Consider the following 21,609-nt stretch of genomic DNA (forward strand, 5'->3'; position numbering starts at 1 on the left):
AGTTAAAATTTTAAAATAAAAAATGCAAGCAAGCTTTATTAGCTGGTCTCCATACCCTTTTCCCCATAGTTTTAAAGCTTGAAGTTTCTGCCAAGCTTAAAGATTTGGGTTTAAAAGAGGAATTGTAGGATATTGATAAATACATTTAGAATTTTATAATTAAAAAAAAGAGCAAACAAGCAAACTTTATTAACTAGTCTCCATACCCTTTTCCCCATAGTTTTAAAACTATGCAAAAAGTTTCTGCCACAGCATTAACAGTCTCTAGAAGGCACAGAAGGGCCCAGTTCGGACCTCATTCACAATCAACCTCCCCAACTCCCACTCACCCCTAGATCAACTCTTTATTTAGAGTCAATTTTAATTAAGACAACAAGAGGGGACATTTCAATTTTCATTAGAGTCTGAATTACATTCAATTAGTTTTTAAGAAGCAAACCCTAAATAAATTCCATATTTCAAAAGGATCATTATATCCATCAGATATCCCTAGTACTTTAAGAAGTTTTAATTAAACAACTCTATAATACTAAGATGAAGACAGCAGTCCAGCAGCAAGAGGGGTGCTATCCAGTCTTTTACATTGAGTGTCACATGTATGATTATCTCCCATTTGGTGAGATGTCATATGTTTGTGCTCGATACAAAGAGCTCCTAGTTCTCAGAGAACAAGTCTGTTCTCTTGAGACTGGAGTAGCAGACTTGGAGGAGCTGAGGGAGACAGAGGGGTACATAGAGGAAACCTACAGGGACGTTGTAGAGAAGTCCCACCTCCAATCTGGTAGTCCCTCTGCTGCCTTCAAGGAGGGAGGCCTTCTAAAAGGAGAGCATCACCCTGGTGAGGCTGGAAGTAATCATGTAGACAGGACCAGCACACCAGGGAATGCAGTATCCTCTCGCACCGAGGATGTGTCTCCAGGAGCTACTGCCCAACTGAGAAGGGTTAGGATGGCTGTTGTAGCTGGTGATTCGATTATTAGGCATGTAGATAGCTGGGTGGCTGGTGGACATGAGGATCGCCTGGTCACTTGCCTGCCTGGTGCGAAGTTGGCGGACCTCACGCATCACCTAGATAGGATTTTAGATAGTGCTGGGGAGGAGCCGGCTGTCTTGGTACATGTGGGTACCAATGACAGAGGAAAATGTGGGAGAGAGGTTCTGGAAGCCAAATTTAGGCTCTTAGGTAGAAAGCTCAAATCCAGAACCTCTAGGGTAGCATTTTCTGAAGTGCAACCCGTTCCACGTGCAATGCCCAAGAGACAGGCAGAGCTCTGGAGTCTGTATGCGTGGATGAGACGATAGTGCAGGGAAGAGGGGTTTAGATTTGTTAGGAACTTGGCAACATTCTGGGGTAGGGGGAGCCTATTCCGAAAGGATGGGCTCCACCTTAACCACGGTGGGACCAGGCTGCTGGCATCAGCATTTAAAAAGGAGATAAAGCAACTTTTAAACTAGAAACTGGGGAAAGGCCGACAGTCACTCAAAAGTGCATGGTTTGGGATAAGGTACCTTTCAAAGATATCACCAAAACAGGGAAGATGGGGTATCCCGATAGGTTGCAAAAGAGACCATAGTAGATCAGGTGTCCATAAATAAAAATAAAAATCAGACAAAAGATTGCAAATTAATACTGTCAAGTACTAAGCATGATGTAAATAGGAACAACAAACATAGTTTGAAATGTCTATATGTGACTGGCAGGAGCCTAAGAAATAAGGTGGGAGAGTTAGAATATATTGCACTAAATGAAAAGTTAGATATAATAGGCATCTCTGAGACCTGGTGGAAGGAGGATAACCAGTTGGACACTGTCATACCGGGGTACAAATTATATCGTAGTGATAGCGTGGATCGAATTGGTGGAGGGGTAGCATTGTATATTAAGGAGAGCCTTGAATCAAATAGATTGAAAATTCTGCAGGAAACAAAACACATCTTGGAATCACTATGGATTGAAATTCCATGTGTAAAGGGGTAAAGGATAGTGATAGGAGTGTAACCGTCCGCCTGGCCAGGATGAACAGACGGATGCAGAAATGGTAAAGGAAATTAGGGACGCAAACAAACTGGGAACATAATAATTTCAATTACCCCGATATTGACTGGGTAAATGTAACATCACGGTATGCTAGGGAAGTAAAATTCCTTGACGAAATCAAGGACTGTTTTATGGAGCAGTTGGTACAGGAGCCGTTGAGAGTAGGAAAAATTCTAGACCTAGTCCTTAGTGGAGTGCATGATCTGGTGCGAGAGGTAATGGTGCTGGGGCTGCTTGATAACAGTGATCATAATATGATCAGATTTGATATTAGCTTTGAAGTAAGTATACATAGGAAATCCAATACGTTAGTGTGTTACAAGAAATTCTACCCACTTCTCCAGCAATTAATATGTTGGAAGAAATGAGTTATTTTGGGGAAAATAGCTCGAGAGCAACTCGCTACTGTTTATAATTTAAGAGCAAGCGCTGTATTTATAAGTTTTAGGATATTAATTTCTCCACCAATCACCAAAGGTGATAATTGCAATAAATTAAATATATTAAGTATATATATATTCAGAACACAAAGAGACCATATTTTTAGATTCAAAAAAAAGGTTGATTTAATATACAATTGCACACGAGAGGTAGGTTTTAAGAGGAATCTTTTACAGGTAATCTGTGCATAAAATAGAACAAAGTAGCAGCTAGATCAACTTACAAGTCCTTGTTACAAGCATGCTGTGGTCCAGCTGATTGATGAGCACATGTTTCAGGAGCAAGGCATCAGCAGATCCCAAGAGAGCAGCAGGTTCCAAGAGGAGGAGGCAGGTTTCCAAGAGGAGCAGGTTCCAAGAGCGGCAGGTCTAGAGAGGCAGGTCCCAAGAGAGAGAGCTGGGCTGTTTCCAGGCCTTTTATAATGTTAGCAGAGAAGCATGGTGTGTGCATGTCCTGGATATTTTGCAAGGCATTATGGTTAATGTAGTCTGTTCACATGACCACATTATAAGTCCTTCTTTCTGCAGATGTCCTGGCGTCCATTTGTCTGATAGATGATGGGAGGGGCAGGTATACCTCTGATGACAGGCAAATGTTCTGTTTATGCTTTTCCTCTGAGTTCTTTGTTTTCAATGGGGTATTCAGGTGCTCACCTTAGTCCATCTTTTGTTAGGTGGGAGGGCAGAGGAAGCTCTTTTGTGTTTGTTGTGATTAACTTATTCCTGCTCTCAGAAGCTCCCAGAAAAAGGAATGGAGAGAGAGGGGCTTGAAATAAAACTATTCTCTCTGCTGCTGTGTCAAATATATATTTTTAAAAGATACACAAATATATTGCTGTATATATATCCAGCAAATATGCTACATATTTCAGTAATAAACTGATACCGTTACAAGTGTTTAACTTTCAAAAAAGGAGACTATGATAAAATGAGAAGAATGGTGAAAACAAAACTTAGAGGAGTGGCTGCGAGGGTCAAAAATTTACATCAAGTATGGATGCTGTTCAAAAACACCATCCTGGAAGCCCAGGCCAAATATATTTTGCGTATTAAAAAGAGGACTGAGGACCAAACGACAGTCGGCATGGTTAAAAAGTGAGGTGAAGGAAGCTAATAGAGCTAAAAGAAAATCGTTCAGAAAATGGAAGAAAGAACTGACTGAAAATAATAAGAAACAGCGTAAGGAAAGTCAAGTGAAATGCAAAGCGCTGATAAGGAAGGCTAAGAGGGACTTTGAAAAGAAGATTGCGTTGGAGGCAAAAACACATAGTAAAATTGTTTTTAGGTATATTAAAAGCAGGAAGCTGGCAAAAGAATCGGTTGGACTGCTAGATGACTTAGGGGTAAAAAGGGCGATCAGAGAAGTCAAAGCCATAGCGGAGAGATTAAATGAATTCTTTGCTTCAGTCTTCACCGAGGAAGATTTGGGAGAGATACCGGTGCCAGAAATGGTATTCAAAGCTGACGAGGCGGAGAACCTGAATGAAATCACTATAAACCTGGAGGATGTAATGGGGCAGTTCTAGAAATTGAAGAGTAGCAAATCTCCTGGACCAGATGGTATTCATCCCAGAGTACTGATAGAACTGAAAAATGAACTTGCGGACCTATTGTTAGTAATATGTAATTTATCCTTAAAATCCAGCTTGGTACCGGAAGATTGGAGGGTGGCCAATGTAACGCCAATATTTTAAAAAGGTTCCAGAGGAGATCCGGGAAATTAGATGATATGTTGAACCCCTCTGCTCAGTGTGTTGCGGTAGCTAAGAAAGCAAATAGAATGTTAGATATTATTAAGAAAGCAATGGAAAACAAATGTAAGGACATTATAATGCCTTTATATTGGTCCATGGTGGGACCCCACCTCAAATATTGTTTTCAATTCTGATCACCATATCTCAAAAAAGATATAGTGGAATTAGAAAAGGTACAGAGAAGGGTGACGAAAATGATAAAGGGGATTGGACAACTTCCCTATGAGGAAAAGCTGAAGCATCTAGGGCTCTTCAGCTTGGAGAAAAGACGTCTGAGGGGAGATATGATAGAGGTCTATAAAATAATGAGTGGAGTGGAACGGATAGATGTGAATCATTTGTTTACTCTTTCCAAAAATACTAGGACTAGGGAGCATGCGATGAAGCTACAGAGTAGTAAATTTAATACGTATTGGAGAAAATGTTTCTTTACTCAACATGTAATTAAACACTGGAATTTGTTGCAGAGAATGTGGTTAAGGCGGTTAACTTAGTAGGGTTTTAAAAAGGTCTGGATGGCTTCCTAAAGGAAAAGTCCATAGACCATTATTAAATTGACTTGAGGAAAATCCACTGCTTATTTCTGAGATAAGCAGCATAAAACAGGGGAGTAGCTACGGGTGGGCCTGGGCCCGTCCAGGCCCGCCCGTGGCTACGCCCCTGTCATGATTCTCCAGTTTCCTCTGGAGTCTTTCATGAGGTACTTTGTCAAACGCCTTCTGAAAATCCAGATACACAATATCAACTGGCTCACCTTTATCCACATGTTTGTTCACCCCTTCAAAGAAATGTAGTAGATTGGTGAGGCAAGATTTCCCTTCACTAAATCCATGTTGGCTTTGTCTCATTAATCCATGCTTTTGAATATGCTCTGTAATTTTGTTCTTAATAAAAGTCTCTACCATTTTGCCCAGCAATATATGTTGATGCTGAGACTGTACTGGCATCCTGCCACAGTTCCACCCCAGCCTAATACCAGTTCTGAAGAACGTCTCTGTTGGAGGAAATGTGGGAAAGTGCGTAGTAATGAATATTTGTGGTGGGAATGTCATAGGAGCCAGATCTTATGGAAGGCAATATTGGATCAAATAAAAGTATGGAGTTGTGTGGCTTGGAGCTTGAACCCAGAGATTTTGTTCGGCCCACTTCCATCCACACTTCCATTCTCTTCTAATGAGCAGTTGGTGCTGACCTTGCTACTGGCTGCAAAAATTACATTCGCAAAGGTTTGGAAGGACCCGAGGGACCCTCAACTACATTATGGTGTCAGATATGTGCAGAATTCAGAAAGTATGAGAAAATAACAGTGGTACTAAAGGGCTGCAAGGAACTATTGGAGAATAAATTGGCTAAGGTTGTATGGCAATTCTAAAGGTGTTTTTTATTTTTTTAAACAGTATGACTACTGTAAAGGTCTATCAATCTCTTCCTCTTGTTTAAGTGGCCTTTACCCTAAGAAGGGAGCCAACTAGTTAACAATATATTCACTCTCAGAGGTGTATACTTACCTGTTTGGATATATGCATGCTCTTCATAGTAACACAGTAGATGACAGCAGATACCATCACTGGCTTTGCTTCCATTTACTGGTGTTGCCACCTAATCTCCACCAAGCTTCTTTGGATCTATTCCTTCTCTAACTACTACTACTTATAATTTCTATAGCGCTACAAGACGTACGCAGCGCTGTACACTTAAACATGAAGAGACAGTCCCTGCTTGACAGAGCTTACAATCTAATTAGGACAGACAAACAGGACAAATAAAAGATAAGGGAATTACTAATGTGGGAATGATAAAATACGGGTGCTGAACAAGTGAATAAGGGTTAGGAGTTAAAAGCAGCATCAAAAAGGTGGACTTTTAGCCTATATTTGAAGACTGCCAGAGATGGATCTAGATGTATTGGCTCAGGGAGTCTATTCCAGGCATATGGTGCAGCAAGATAAAAAGAACTGAGTCTGGAGTTAGTGGTGGAGGAGAAGGGTGCAGATATGAGAGATTTACCCAGTGAACGGAGTTCCCAGAGAGGAGTGTAGGGAGAGATAAGAATGGAGAGGTACTGAGGAGCTGCAGAGTGAATGCACTTGTAAGTCAATAAGAGGAGTTTGAACTGTATGCGGAAACAGATAGGGAGCCAGTGAAGTGACTTGAGGAGAGGGCTAATATGAGCATAGCAACACTGGCAGAATATAAGTCATGCACAGAATTTTGAACAAATTGAAGAGGGGAGAGATGGCTGAGAAGGAGACCTGTGAGAAGCAAGTTGCAATAGTCTTAAGTGAGAGGTGATAAGAGTGTGGATAAGGGTTCTGGCAGTGTGCTCAGAAAGGAAAGGGCAAATTTTGGTGATATTATAGAGAAAGAAACAACAGGTTTTAGCAGTCTGCTGAATATGTGCAGAGAAGGAGAGAGAGGAGTTGAAGATGACCCCAAGGTAATGAGCTGATGAGACAGGGAGGATGAGAGTGTTATCCACAGAAACAGAATGGGGGAAGAGGAGAGGTTGGTTTAGGAGGAAAGATAAAAAGCTCAGTCTTGGTCATGTTTAGTTTCAGATGGCGGTGAGACATCCAGGCAGCAATGTCAGACAGGCAGGCTGATACTTTGGCCTGGATTCCTGCTGAGATTTCTGGTGTGGAGAGGTAGATCTGGGAGTCATCAGCGTAAAGGTGATACTGAAAACCATGGGATGAGTTCAGAGTACCAAGGGAAGAAGTATAGATGTTGAAAAGAAGAGGTTCTAGGACAGATCCCTGATAGTGGGATAGAAGTGGAGGTGGATCCACCAGAGTATACACTAAAAGTACGATGGGAGAGATAAGAAGAAAGTATGATGGGAGTTTATCCCAAGTAATTTTGAATTCCCTTACCGTTTTCATCCCCACCACCTGTCGGTGAAAAAATACTTCCTGACATTAATCTTCAGTCGGCCCCCTCTTCAACCTCGATTCATGTCCTCTAGTTCTATCAACTTCCCATCTCTGGAAAAGGTTTGCAGATTAATACCTTTCAAAGATTTGAACATCTGTATCATATCACCCCTGTTCAGGGCTTTTTTTGAGGGGGTACTTGGGGGTACTGAGTACCGGCACCTTTTCCATTGTCTGCAAAAATTGACCCATGGACCCCAAGTTTTAATGAAAGAGTTCAGGCTCTACACACCAATTCTGCCTTGTCATAGATTCTGTGACTGGTTGCAGGGGGCCTGGCTATTGTGGGGTGGGTCCCGCAATGATCACCCCACCCCTGAAGGGTAGCCTGGCATTTGAGTATGGCACCGTTTTTGCTAGAAAACATGCGCTGCCCCTGTTTCTCCTTTCCTCTAGGGTATATATGTTCAGGTCATAAAGTCTCTCATGCATCTTGCTACGCAAACCCCATACCAGTTTCATCGCTTTTCTTTCAACTGTTTCAAGTCTTTTTACATCCTTAGCAAGATATGGCCTCCAAAACTGAACACAATACTCCAAGTGGGGCCTCACCAATGGCTTGAACAGCGGTATCAACACCTCCTTCCTTCTGCAGGTTATACCCCTCTCTATGCAGCCTAGCATCCTTCTGGCTACGGCCACTGCCTTATCATATTGTTTCTTAACCTTGAGATCCTTGGACACCATCACCCTCTCCTGAGCTGAGCTGAACTTACCGATTTCTCCCTTCCTATCTGGTACATCTCTTTTGGATTTCTGCACCCCAAGTACATCACTCTGCATTTCTTGGCATTAAATGTTAACTGGAGATCTCTTTTCATGGTTTCTACTCACTCCGGGGTATCCACTCTATTGTCTATCTAGTGTCAACCTCAAAAAGGCAAGCTTCCTTCTAAACCTCCAGCAATGTCTCTCACAAATATATTAAACAGCATCGACCCCTGAAGCACTCCACTACTCACCTTCCTTTCCTACCCATTGACTTCTAGAAAATTAACTATATTTTTCTTCAGCGGCAATTCCATTATTTTTTCTACCACCAACGTGAGGCTTACTGTTGGTATAGGGAAAATAATGGAGTCATTGCTGATGGAAAATATAGTTAACTTTCTAGAAGTCAACAGGTTACAGGATTCGAGACAACATGACTTTACTAAAGGAAAATCCTGCCAAATGAATCTGATTGACTTCTTTGACTGGGTGACCAAAGAACTATATAAAGGTCATGGATTGAATAAGACTCTTTGGAGCTTATTTTCAAAGCATTTAGACTAACAAAGTTACATAAGGCCCCTTTTACCATTGAAGTGGCGGTAAGGGCTCCCGCACTAACCTAACGGTAACCGGACAGTGCATGGTAGGGGTGAGAAGTACCGCCAGACTACCACAGTCTTACCACCGCTTAGTAAAAGGGGCCCATAGTAACCTATGGACTTTGTAAATCTAAGTGTTTTGAAAATGAGCCCCGTAGTAACTTATGGAACTTTGTAAGTCTAAGTGCTTTGCAAATGAGCCCCTTAGTCTAGTCTACTCTACTCCCTGGGCAGGGAAGACAAGGTGGTGGGGAAGGGAGACTAGGAGGGGGAAGGTACTATGGGGTATAACTCGTATGATTTAAAGTCCTGACTATGCATAAAGAAGAGGGTGAGTTAGGTTTTCCCAGTGTGAAACGTTGGTATAGTCTCAAACTAGGAAACCTAACTCACCCTTGTCTTTATACATAGTCAGGACATTAAATTAGACCTTAGGTTACTGACTTTGCCAAATAAAACTGGAAAAGGTCGATCGAACTAGACAAAAAAGAAAAAAAACAACTTTTAGGGATCGAGATGGAAAGAATTGAAAAGAAAGATCAAATTGGGTAAGCAGAACATTTTAATGACATTTACCGGTAGTATGCCCATCCAGGAGATCAAACAATCTTTCTAGCTCTCCAATTCCTTTTTTAGCCTGAATAGTAACATAGTAGATGACCGCAGAGAAAGACCTGTATGGTCCATCCAGTCTGCCCAACAAGATAAACTCATATGTGCTACTTTATGTGTATACCTGAACTTGATTTGTATCTGCCATTTTCAGGGCACCGACCGTAGAAGTCTGCCCAGCACTAGCCCCACCTCCCACCACCGGCTCTGCCACCCAATCTCCGCTAAGCTTCTGAGGATCCATTCCTTCTGAACAGGATTCCTTTGTTTATCCCATGCATTTTTGAATTCAGTTACCGTTTTCATCTCCACCACCTCCCGCAGGAGGGCATTCCAAGTATCCACCACTCTCTCTGTGAAAAAATACTTCCTGACATTTTTCTTGAGTCTGCCCCCCTTCAATCTCATTTCATGCCCTCTAGTTCTACCGCCTTCGCATCTCCGGAAAAGGTTCATTTGCGGATTAATACCTTTCAAATATTTGAACGTCTGTATCATATCACCCCTGTTTCTCCTTTCCTCCAGGGTATACATGTTCAGGTCAGCAAGTCTCTCCTCATACGTCTTGTAACGCAAATCCCATACCATTTTTGTAGCTTTTCTTTGCACCGCTTCAATTCTTTTTACATCCTTAGCAAGATACAGCCTCCAAAACTGAACACAATACTCCAGGTGGGGCCTCACCAATGACTTATACAGGGGCATCATCACCTCCTTTCTTCTGCTGGTCACACCCCTCTCTCTACAGCCTAGCAACCTTCTAGCTATGGTCACTGCCTTGTCACACTGTTTCGTCGCCTTCAGATCCTCAAATACTATCACCCCAAGATCCCTTTCCCCGTCCGTACATATCAGACTCTCACCGCCTAACACATATGTCTCCCGTGAATTTCTACTCCCTAAGTGCTTCACTTTGCATTTCTTCACATTGAATTTTAATTGCCAAACCTTAGACCATTCTTCTCGCTTCTGCAGATCCTTTTTCATGTTTTCCACTCCCTCCTGGGTGTCCAATCTGTTACAAATCGTAGTATCATCCGCAAAAATGTAAACTTTACCTTCTAACCCTTCGGCAATGTCACTCACAAATATATTGAACAGAATCGGCCTTAGCACCGATCCCTAAAGGCACTCCACTACTCACCTTTCCCTCATCCGAGTGAATTCCATTAACCACCACCCTCTGGCATCTGTCCGCCAACCAGATCCTGGGTACGACTGGTAGCGCTATAGAAATGATTTATAGTAGTAGTAGTTCACCATGTCGGGTCCTATCTTCAGCCTGTCAAGTTTATTCAAGAGCCACAGTAATTCACTGTATATTAATTATGTTAGATTTTGGGAGAGGATAAACTCTTACATGTTTAAAGGGCCCTTTTACTTAGCTGTGGCAAGAAATTACATTATGTCATAATGCTGGACTTTCCCATGCAGTAAGGCCACTTTTACTGTACCAGTAAAAGATCCATTTTTCTCCTTTTCTATTTTTGCTGGACTCACACTGATTTCTCCACTATATCTTTTTGAGATACGGAGACCAGAATTGAATGCAATAATCAAGGTGCGGTTGCACAGGAGTGATACAGAGGCATTATAGTATTCTTGGTCTTATTTTACCATTCCTTTCCTAATAATGCCTAGCATCTTGTTTGCTTTTTTTGCGTTAAAAAATCGGCGTTACAGTGGCCACCCTCCAATCTTCAGGTACTACAGATGATTTTAATGACAGCAGGTCAGCAATTTCATGTTTGAGTTATCTCAGTACCCTAGGCTGCATGCCATCTGGTACCAGTGATTTAATACTCTTTAATTTGTCAATTTGGCTCAGTATATCTTCCAAGTTAACCAAGATTTCTTTCAGTTCCTCCGCATCGTCACCCTTGAAAAACATTTCTGGTATAGGTAGATCTCTTACTTCTTCTTCTGTAAAGACCAAAGCAAAGAATTCATTCAGTCTCTCCACTATGGCCTTGCCCTCCCTGATTGCCCCTTTTGCGCCTTCATGATCTAACAGTCCATGAAGGAGCAAAAGGGGCACTCAAGGAGGACATGTCCCACAGATTTTTGCCTTTATGGAAAGGATTGTGGATATGTAGAACTCCCTCCTGGTAGAGGTGGTGGCAGTGGCGTTCCTGGGGGGGGGGGGGGCGGTGGGTGCGGTCCGCCCCGGGTGCATGCCACTGGGGGGGTGCCACGCGCCTGTCAGCGCTGCTCGTTCTGTGCTCCCTCTGCCCCGGAACAGGTTACTTCCTGTTCCGGGGCAGAGGGAGCATGGAACGAGCGATGCCGACAGGTGCATGACACCCCCCCCCCCCCCCAGCAGGTAAAAATGCACCCGGGGGGTCACTTCGCCGGAGGGGAGATGTTGTTTTGCTGGGGGGGGGAGAAGGTATCGTTTCGCCGGGGGGGGGGGGCGTATCATCGATCCGCCCCGGGTGTCAGTCCCCCTAGGAACGCCACTGGGTGGTGGAGCAGTGAGTGTATCTGAATTCAAGAAAGCATGGGATGAACTCGTAGGATCTCTAAGGGAGAGGAAGAGGGTAGTAGATGGTATGGAAGAGCAAACTGGATAGTACTTATGGTCTTTATCTGCCATCATTTTCTATGAGGACAATACTCAAGAGTTTAACTGGGCAAGAGAGGCTCCTGCCTGGTTAAACCTTGCTGTGCTGGCCATTGGAAATATTCAGTGGCACTTAAGCAGGTAGTACCACTGAATGTTGCCTGTTTCTGCCCAGGCAGTGCTGGTGCAGTCTGGGAGCAGAGCTTGGGTGGAGCCAGTACTTAACTGGTTAGCAACAAAGTGGATAAAGTTAGGACAGCAAAAAGGCTGTCCTAACTTTACTCACCAAGCTTAACTGCACACCAGTCTGAATATTTGCCGTTACACAGTTAGATTCCAGATGAATGCTATAAACCAGATATTTAATGCTGGTGCCTGGACATGGCCAGGCATTGAATATCTGGATTCATTTCAGCCCTCAGCTGTAAATGACTGAATATTGATTCTTATGCTTCTCCTGTGTCTTTGTTTTCTGAATGCTGTTCCTTTTGCTTTCACATTTTCTCCAACTTCCTTATTGAATCATAATGGTCTCTTCTTTCTGTTTTCCCTTGCTAAGAATCCTGACACACTGATTAATTGCTGTTTCTTTGCTGCCTCCACATTTGTTAAGGCTTCCATTATATATTTATTTAGTTTCTTGAAGTCAGCCCTTGTTCTAGCATAGCTTGGTTCTTTTCCAGTGTTTATATTAAATTACATGGTATGGTAATCATTTGAACCCAGATTATCCCCTACTTTAACTCTAATGATATTGTCACCAGATCTTGTGTTGCTTCACTACAAATTACTACTACTACTAATAATAATTTCTATAGCACTACTAGATATATACAGTGCTGTACGCATTATGTGCAGATACTTTTTCTGTCCCTAGAGGGCTCACAATCTAAGTTTTTGTACCTGGGGCAATGGATGGTCAAGTGACTTGCCCAAGGTCACGAGGAGCTGCAGTAGGAATTGAACCCAGGTTGCCAGGATCAAAGCCTGCTGCACTAACCATTAGGCTACTCTTCCACTCCAAATTGGCTCTTCAACCAGATGCCTGAGAAAGATGTCTTGCAAGGCAAGGATTATCAAGTATTTCAGTAATTATATGTGATCTAGCACCTAGCATGTTCAATCATGTCTGTCTCTTTCTTTTGTGATGGCAGCCTACATAGATATGAGTCCCCTTAAGTCTCTTTAAGACAACCTATAGCAATTCAGCAGTTCTTTGCTCACTTGACATTTCACTAGCCTCTATTGTATCTGTAACATAATAAAACTACATCCCCCTCTTTTCTACCTATTCTGGCCGTTTCTTCAGTGATTGTCGACCATTTATGAAAAGATTGCATCATGGTGCATTCACTTCCTAGTCCTCCTCACCACTGAACCATGATTCAGTTAATATAACCACATCAATATCTTCTTTTCACCACTGTGGCTTCCAGGTCAATGAGTTTGTTGGACAAACTGAGCATTTGTACCCACATTACAAGTCATTCTTTACCTTGTTCTCTGTTTCTTATTAGTTCCTCTCCTACTGTTATTTGACTTGTTCCCTTGTTCTCACCAAGTCAAAACCTTCCATTTTATATGTAGTGTGTGATTTATTTTACTGTCCTCCAATGTCCTACTGATTCAATGTTTCCATCTGCTAGTATAGAACACTCTCCACCTTTCCCCATTAACATCAATTGCATTGTAGTTTTCGTTTGTCCTTCTTACCTGTGGGCCTTTGTCACCAGTTTAAAGCCTTTCTCATTAGACTGATAAATCTGTGAGATAAATTAGAGATCTTTTTTGCCAACTTTTCTCAGCAGACCTTTGTTGAATATTATACTATGAAGCAGTGTCTTTAACACCATCCAAACATCCATGTATTCATTGCCAAGATAAGTCTATAGTATGACTTTATCTTTTACTGGAAGGATAGGTGGGAATACCCTCTGGCCCCTAACCTCCCAGTGCCATATAGTTCCTCTTTCTGTTCAGGGCCATGCCTTGTGTCATCATTGGGGCTACATAGATAGGGAGCACAGAGTAGTAATCTGAAGGTGAGATGACCTTCAGCAACCTTGAATTTAGGCTTCTGGCAGGCAGCACAGCTCCTTGGAAAACATGTCTGGTCATAAGTACATAAGTAATGCCATACTGGGAAAAGACCAAGGGTCCATCGAGCCCAGCATCTTGTCCACGACAGCGGCCAATCCAGGCCAAGGGCACCTGGCAAGCTTCCCAAACGTACAAACATTCTATACATGTTATTCCTGGGATTTTGGATTTTTCCAAGTCCGTTTAGTAGCGGTTTATGGACTTGTCCTTTAGGAAACCGTCCAACCCCTTTTTAAACTCTGCTAAGCTAACCGCCTTCACCACATTTTCCGGCAATGAATTCCAGAGTTTAATTACACGTTGGGTGAAGAAAAATTTTGTCCGATTTGTTTTAAATTTACTACACTGTAGTTTAATCGCATGCCCCCTAGTCCTAGTCTGCAGATGGGTCCTTCAGTCCAATGTAGATGAGAATCACCACCAACAACTAATCTTCTCCTTCTCTTTGTTGTGGCTTTAGTAAGACCTTCTTTCCCTTATTTAGCCTTTTGCATGTCTTCCTCCTCCACTGATCCCAGGACTGCATAACAGTTCTGTAACTGAATAGAAGTGGGTTAAAGTGTGGTATATACTCTGGTTCTATGCTCAACAATCATCCAGTCTTCTATCCTTTTAGGACCTCATCCTTTCTAGTTGACTCTTCATTATGGTGATTGTGACTTCTATGTACAATGTATCAATAAATTAATGTTTAATTTGTCAATCAATGTCTATATACAAATGCAGAAAGTCTAGGAATAGGGTGAGAGAGTTAGAATATATAGTATTGAATGAAGAGTTAAATATAACTGGCATCTCGGAGACCTAGTAAGAGGAAGATAACCAATGGAACTCTAATACTAGGCTAAACATTTCGTTGCAATGGTAAGGGTAGATCAAATTGGTGCAGGAATGGAGCTATATATTAAAGAGGGCATAGAGTCAAACAGCATAAAAGTTGTACAGGAAACAAAAAGGCACTGTAGAATTTTTTTAAATACAAATTATATGTGAGAAGAGGAAGAGAAAGCATTGGGGATAATACTACTGTTCCCAAGGCTAGAATGAACAGAGAGGCAATGAAATGAGATAAGCCAACAAATTCGTTATAACATTAGTAACCGGTGATTTCAATAACCCTGATATTACCTGGGTAAGGTTTTGATAATTTTATTCCCCACCTGCACTCCTGAGACTTCTTCTGATTTCTTCAAAGCTCTCAGCAGGGGCTCTAATGACAGGATAAACAATGCTGGGGACAGTGGGCAGCCCTGTCTTGTACCCCTCGCTATCTCGAAAGGCTTGTCTCTAATCCCATTTACTATTACTGCAGCTGACGGGTCTGTATATAGTGCTACGATTGCATTGTAGAACCATCCCCCAATGCCCATGTACCGCAGGACGGCGAACAGATATGTCCAGTTCACTTTATCAAATGCTTTTTCGGCATCTAGTGAGTATAAAGCAGTTGGTGTCTCTGTCAGCTGTCCCGCTGCCATTGCCAGTAAGAGCCTACGTACATTCTTAGTTGCCTGTCTGGTTTTGACGAATCCCACCTGCTCCTCTCCCACCACCCTGGGTAGTATCCCTGATAACCGGTTGGCAAGAATCTTGGCTAGGATTTTTAAGTCCACATTGATAAGTGATATGGGTCTATAGGAGTCGGCCAGGTCATCTGACTTCCCGGGTTTCAAAATTAAAGTTATTAAAGCTAAGTTTGCGTGTTGTGGGAAGTGGCCTGCTTCTATTACTTGCTCATAAAATGCATGTATCACTGGGTAGAAGGAGCTGGGCAATAGCCTGTAAAACTCCCCAGAATATCCATCTGGACCTGGAGCCGACCCTGTAGGCATTGACTTGATGACTTCCTGAATCTCTTTTGCCTCCAGGGGTGCCTCCATTTCGAGTTTTTCTTTTTCTGATAATTTAGGTAGCCCAGCCTTATCTAAAAACTGGTTTATCTGCCCTACTTCTGGTTCGACAGGTGAGCTGTACAGGTTGGCAAAAAATTTTGAGAGAAGCTCAGCTATTTTGTCACTTTTATTATATACCTTCCCTGTCGAATCTCTGAGTGTCACTATTGGCTTGCGGGGTCCCCATGCATTGACTAGGTGTGATAGTAGTGTTCCTGGCCTATTCCCAAATCTTTGAAATTTACATCGCTGAGTCGCTAAAAATCTCTGTCCCCTCTCCTGTAATAAAGCATTCAGTGTTACTTGAATTGCTCGCAATTGTTCTTTAGTCTCTTCGGTCGGGCGTTTAATAAATTGGGACTTAGCTTTCCGTAGACTCTGCTCTAATCGTGTTATTGCTATGGATTGCTTCTTATTTTTGGCATGAACAAAGGCAATGATCTCGCCTCGAAGGACAGCCTTAGCTGCACTCCAGAGTAGTTCTGGTTGATCTATGTGGCCACTATTGTTATAAAGGTAATCTGACCATTTTTTTTTAAGAAAGTCTTGGAATTCACTGTTCTTTGCTAGGTAATTTGGGAAACGCCAGTTACGTGTCTGCTGGTAAAATAATGGCACTTCAATGTCAACCCACACTAGGGAGTGGTCCGAGACCTCTTCTGGGCCTATCTCCGATGCTAGCACCCAGGAAAACGCCGGTTGGGAGATAAATATGTAGTCTAGTCTGGAATAAGTCCCGTGTGCTCTTGATAAGTGGGTGTAATCATGCTCCTCAGGGTGTAAGCAGCGCCATGTGTCTATTAGGCCTAGAGACCGTTGAAAAAATGAGAGCGCATGGGCCCTAGGTCCCCCCCTAGAAGCCGCCCTGGGGTTCGAACAATCTGCTTTAGGATCCACCACTAAGTTGAAATCTCCCATCACCAGCAGCTGTATGGATTTATATGGGAGACAAAGTTGCACAAGGCTGGTATAGAACTTTGCATCATATACATTGGGGCCATACACCCCTAGAATCAGGAGCTCCCTCTGATGGATCCAAAGGCGAACCAAGACATAGCGTCCGTTTGGGTCTGCTCTTATTAGTTCTGATCTTGAGGCAATCCCTTTACGGATCACTACTGCTACCCCCCCTTTACGATCCCCGGAGGATGCTGCATGGACCTCGCCCACCCATTGTCTCTTTAATTTATTGTGTTCCTCCATGGTGAGTTTTGTCTCCTGCAGGCATCCTATATCTACTTTGTGTCTCTTTAAGCACATAAGTATTTTTGCCCGCTTTACTGGTGTAGAGATCCCCCCCACGTTCCATGAGGCAAATCTTGTGGTCTTAATGTGGGGTTATTCTATATGTGTTCATTTGCTGTTTCTGTCTACCTATAACCGTCCCCGGGTGCCCAGCCCCACCCAGGGTTGCAAATACACCTTGTTCTGTAATGTATGACTTCCTATAAAGCTTACTCAATTTGGACTTTGTTTGTGGTCTACCCTCCTGGTTGATTTGCTTGGTTCTCCAGTATCTATCTCTTGCCTTTATACCCTCCCTTACCCACCCCCCTTGTCTCTTCCCATTCCCTTTCCCTTGCATCACTATTTACCCTTCCTCCTATCTAATGTGAAAAATATGGGGATCAATAATGTGAGGCTTTCCCTCCCCCCCCCCCTTACTTTGAATGTTCCAGTCTTGCCCAGTACCTCCTTATTTTCAGGATCGCTTTCTTGTTTTACAGTTGCATTCTCCAGATCTGCCTGGCGCCATGTTTCATGTAAAGGAAATCTTACTTTCTTTGACATTGAGATTCGCTGCCAGCCAGTCCTGCGCATCTTTCGGGGTTAAGAATGTTCGCCATGTACCTTGGAAATTGATTCGCAGTGTGGCAGGGTATATTAACATAAATTTTTGATTAGCATCCACCAGTGTTTGGCAAACAGGTCCATAAGCTCGCCGTCGCTCTTGCAACGCAGGAGAGTAATCTTGAAAGATTTTAATTGGCGACCCCTCAAAAGCCAGTGTATTGCGTTTCTCTCGTGCTCCTCTAAGGATTTCTGCTTTGTGGATAAAGTTATGTATTTTTATCATTACCATTCTAGGTCTCTGGTTACTGTCTATCTTGCGGCCCACGCGGTGTGCTCGTTCAAGGCAAAGCGCGCCAATACTATCAGACAAGGCAAATTCCGTTTGGAGCCATTTTTCTAATACAGAGGGCAGGGAACGATCTGAAACTGTTTCTGGTATTCCTATAATTCGAAGGTTTCCCCTTCTCGATCTATTTTCTAGATCATCAAGTTGTTGCGATTGTTTTTTCACCGTTTGTCTTAGATCTTCAAGCTCCGTTGTCATGCCCGCCTGTTCATCCTCAGCAGATGATACTCTCTGTTCTAATTCTCCGGTTCGTCGGGTCGTGTCAGCCAGCAAGCTTTCCACCGCTTTCATTTGCCCAGAGAGCTGTTGTAATTGCGGTTCCAGGGCTTGCTTAACTGCGTCGGTAATTTGTTGCAGCTGTGGCGGAGAGAACATCGAGGTTGGCGCCTCAGGCTGCGGGCTCATCGCCATTTTGGAGTCTGCGGCGCGGGGCCTCTCCGCTTCTTTTTTTGTCGATTTCGGAGGCATTTTTGATTCCAATCGCGTAATAAAAGGGTCCATTCACTTGCGCGACCCCTACCTCAGCGAATGTTGGCTCGAAGGAGTGCTAGGCTGCTATTTTGTCGGCGGGATGGGGGATTCGGCCTAAGAGGTGAGCTTTCCTGCCTCCGCTCTCCTCAGCACATCACGTGATCTCGATATTACCTGGGTAAATGCCACAATAGAGTATGCTATAAAGGTAAAGTTTCTAGATGAAATAAATAGAGCAGGTGGTTCAGGAACAGCCAAGAAGAGGAACTACTATATTTTAGACCTAATCCTTAGTGGAACAGAAAACTTGTTGGAGGCACTTGCAGTAGTGATCAAATTTGACTTAATAACTGGAGGGAGAATACTAAGGAAATCTACTGTGATGTATTTAACTTCCAAAAGGGAAGCGACAATAAAAAGAGGAGAATGGTAAAAATAAAACTAAACTGCGCAGCTGCAAAGGTTAAGAGATTACCACAGGCATCGATTTTGTTTTAAAAAATATATATATGTTGGAAACCCAGACCAGATGTATTCCATATAGTATTAAAAGATGGAAGGAAGGCCAAATCATTGCCAGCAAGGTTAACAGGTGATGTGAAAGATGTTATTATAGCCAAAAGAACATCTTTCAATGATATGGGAAGCTAAATGAGAATTTGGAAAGAAGCTTGCCATGGAAGCAAAATCTTGTAATAAAATTTTTCAAGTGCATTCAGAGCAAGAATCTGAGTGAATTGGAATATTAGATAATCAAGGAGTTAAAAGTGCACTTGGAGAGCAAAAGGCTATAGCAGAGAGACTAAATTAATTCTCTGTTTCAGTCTTTACTGAGGCAGCTGTAAGGCAGGTATCCATGCCAGAAATGGTACTTAAAGGTAACTATGTGGAGATATTGAAACAATTCTTAGTGAAAACGCCCAAATAAGGGACGCCCAAAGTATAGGAAAAATACTGCAAAGACGTCCTTAGTACAGTAACAAGGACGCGTTTCTCACAGAACTGCCGAAGAACATGGGACATCCTTCGGCAGTTCTGTGAGGAACACGTCCTTGTTACTGTACTTTATACTTCTCAATGTTCCTTATATTTTCCCCATACCTGGATGTCCGCAACTACATGCACTGTACTTCCGGAACATGCAACTATGGGAAATATAAGGAACATACGTATTTTATTGTGTATATATGAAGTTCGCATACTTGATAATGATCCATATAAGGAAGGCTCCACACGTGTGAATACGTACTCATCCAGATAAGGCCCCGCACGCGTGACGGTGGTCCATGGACGTCCATGCGTGACGGCCGTCCATGTGTGGGAGCCATTATAGATGCTAGTATATGCACGTACTGACCCTGTCCATTTATGGGATGGTTGTCCATATATGGAACTGTCCATGTAAGGACGTCCATCATGCATGGGTGTCCATATAAGGCGATGCATGTTTTCTAACGGTTATTCACTGAGCAACATGTCTCTCCGCAGGGAGCCAAGCTACAGCATTGGTGAGAGTCTGCTCCTGGTGCAGCACTGCCTGAGGCACCGGCGCAGGCTGTTCATCCACCACCACCACCACCTGCTGCCCCCCAAGGACTGTGGCCATTACAACGTGGACACAAATATGACAGATCCTGGAAGGTAATTGATTCCCCCCCCCCCCCCCCCCCCACTGTTCCTGGGTTATCAGGAGTGGAGTAGCCTAGTGGTTAGTGCAGCGGACTTTGATCCTGGGGTACTGGCTTCAATTCCCACTGCAGCTCCTTGTGACTGTGGGCAAGTCACTTAACCCTCCATTGCCCCAGGTACACCCTCATCCTCCCCGTCTCATCTGCCCGCAACCTCGGAGTCATCTTTGACTCCTCTCTCTCCTTCTCTGCGCATATCCAGCAGATAGCCAAGACCTGTCGCTTCTTCCTCTTTAACATCAGCAAAATTCACCCTTGCCTCTCTGAACACACCACCCGAACTCTCGTCCACGCTCTCATTACCTCTCGCCTGGACTACTGCAACTTACTCCTCACCAGCCTCCCACTTAGCCATCTATCCCCCCTTCAATCTGTTCAGAACTCTGCTGCACGTCTCATATTCCGCCAGAACCGATATACTCATATCACCCCTCTCCTCAAGTCACTTCACTGGCTTCCAATCAGATACCACATTCAGTTCAAGCTTCTCCTTCTTACCTACAAATGCACTCAGTCTGCTGCCCCTCACTATCTTTCTACCCTCATCTCCCCTTACGTTCCTGCCCGTAACCTCCGTTCACAGGATAAATCCCTCCTCTCAGTACCCTTCTCCACCACCGCCAACTCCAGGCTCCGCTCATTCTGCCTCGCCTCACCCTATGCTTGGAACAACCTTCCTGAGCCCTTACGCCAAGCCCCCTCCCTGCCCGTCTTCAAGCCTTTGCTTAAAGCCCACCTCTTCAATGCTGCATTCGGCACCTAACCTTTACCGTTCAGTGAATCCAGACTGCCCCAATTTGACTGCCCCTATCGGACCAACTGTTCACTTGTCTATTAGATTGTAAGCTCTTTGAGCAGGGACTGTCTCTCTTTGTTAAATTGTACAGCGCTGCGTAATCCTAGTAGCGCTCTAGAAATGTTAAGTAGTAGTAGTAGTAGTACAAAGAACCTCCTCTGAGATGAATGAGATGACATGCCTCACTTCTATATCCTCCTTTCTGGGGTGGATATGGTTTCATGGTATTCTTGCCTGATGTCCTGATCTTAGTGGATGTCATTACATGATTTGAAAGTAATGTAAAGATGTGTTCCCTGCCAACACATCTTATAGTGTACTCCTTTTTCAGACCAGCTTCCTGGGTTCCCTGTCATGTCGTCTCATGCATCTCACACCCCATGGGTATAGCCCAGGGCTCACCACTGACCGCACCTTTCCCCATTCCTGCCTTATGCCAGCCAGCCAGCTCCTGCACTATGCGAGCCATGTTAAATGTGCTGATCTCAAGGACAATCCTTTTACATACACAGGGCGCCAGGAGCAGGAGGAGGCAGGAGTGTCTGCTCCAGTGGTGCAGGAGGAGGAGCAGGAGGAAGAGGAGGCAGGACTGCCTCAATTGATGGTGGAGCAGGAGGACCCCTTTGAGGATATGCCTCCGCTTGAGGAAGAGGAGGAGGGCCCAACACCTCCAGCCCTCTCCACACCAGCCCCAGCACTGCGCCTCCTGCAGCAACTGGTGAACAGCCAAAACCAGTTGCTGCAGGAGGTGTCAGTGATGTGGCAGGCTAACGAGCAGCACTTTAGGGCGCAGAGGCTGCTCCTGGTGCTGCTCGTTAGCCTGCTGCAAAGGGCTATGCAGGGAGGAGGACAAGGCCTCCCTTGAGAAA

The sequence above is a fragment of the Microcaecilia unicolor genome, chromosome 2 (genome assembly GCF_901765095.1).
Source record: "Microcaecilia unicolor chromosome 2, aMicUni1.1, whole genome shotgun sequence".
Lineage (NCBI taxonomy): Eukaryota > Metazoa > Chordata > Amphibia > Gymnophiona > Siphonopidae > Microcaecilia > Microcaecilia unicolor.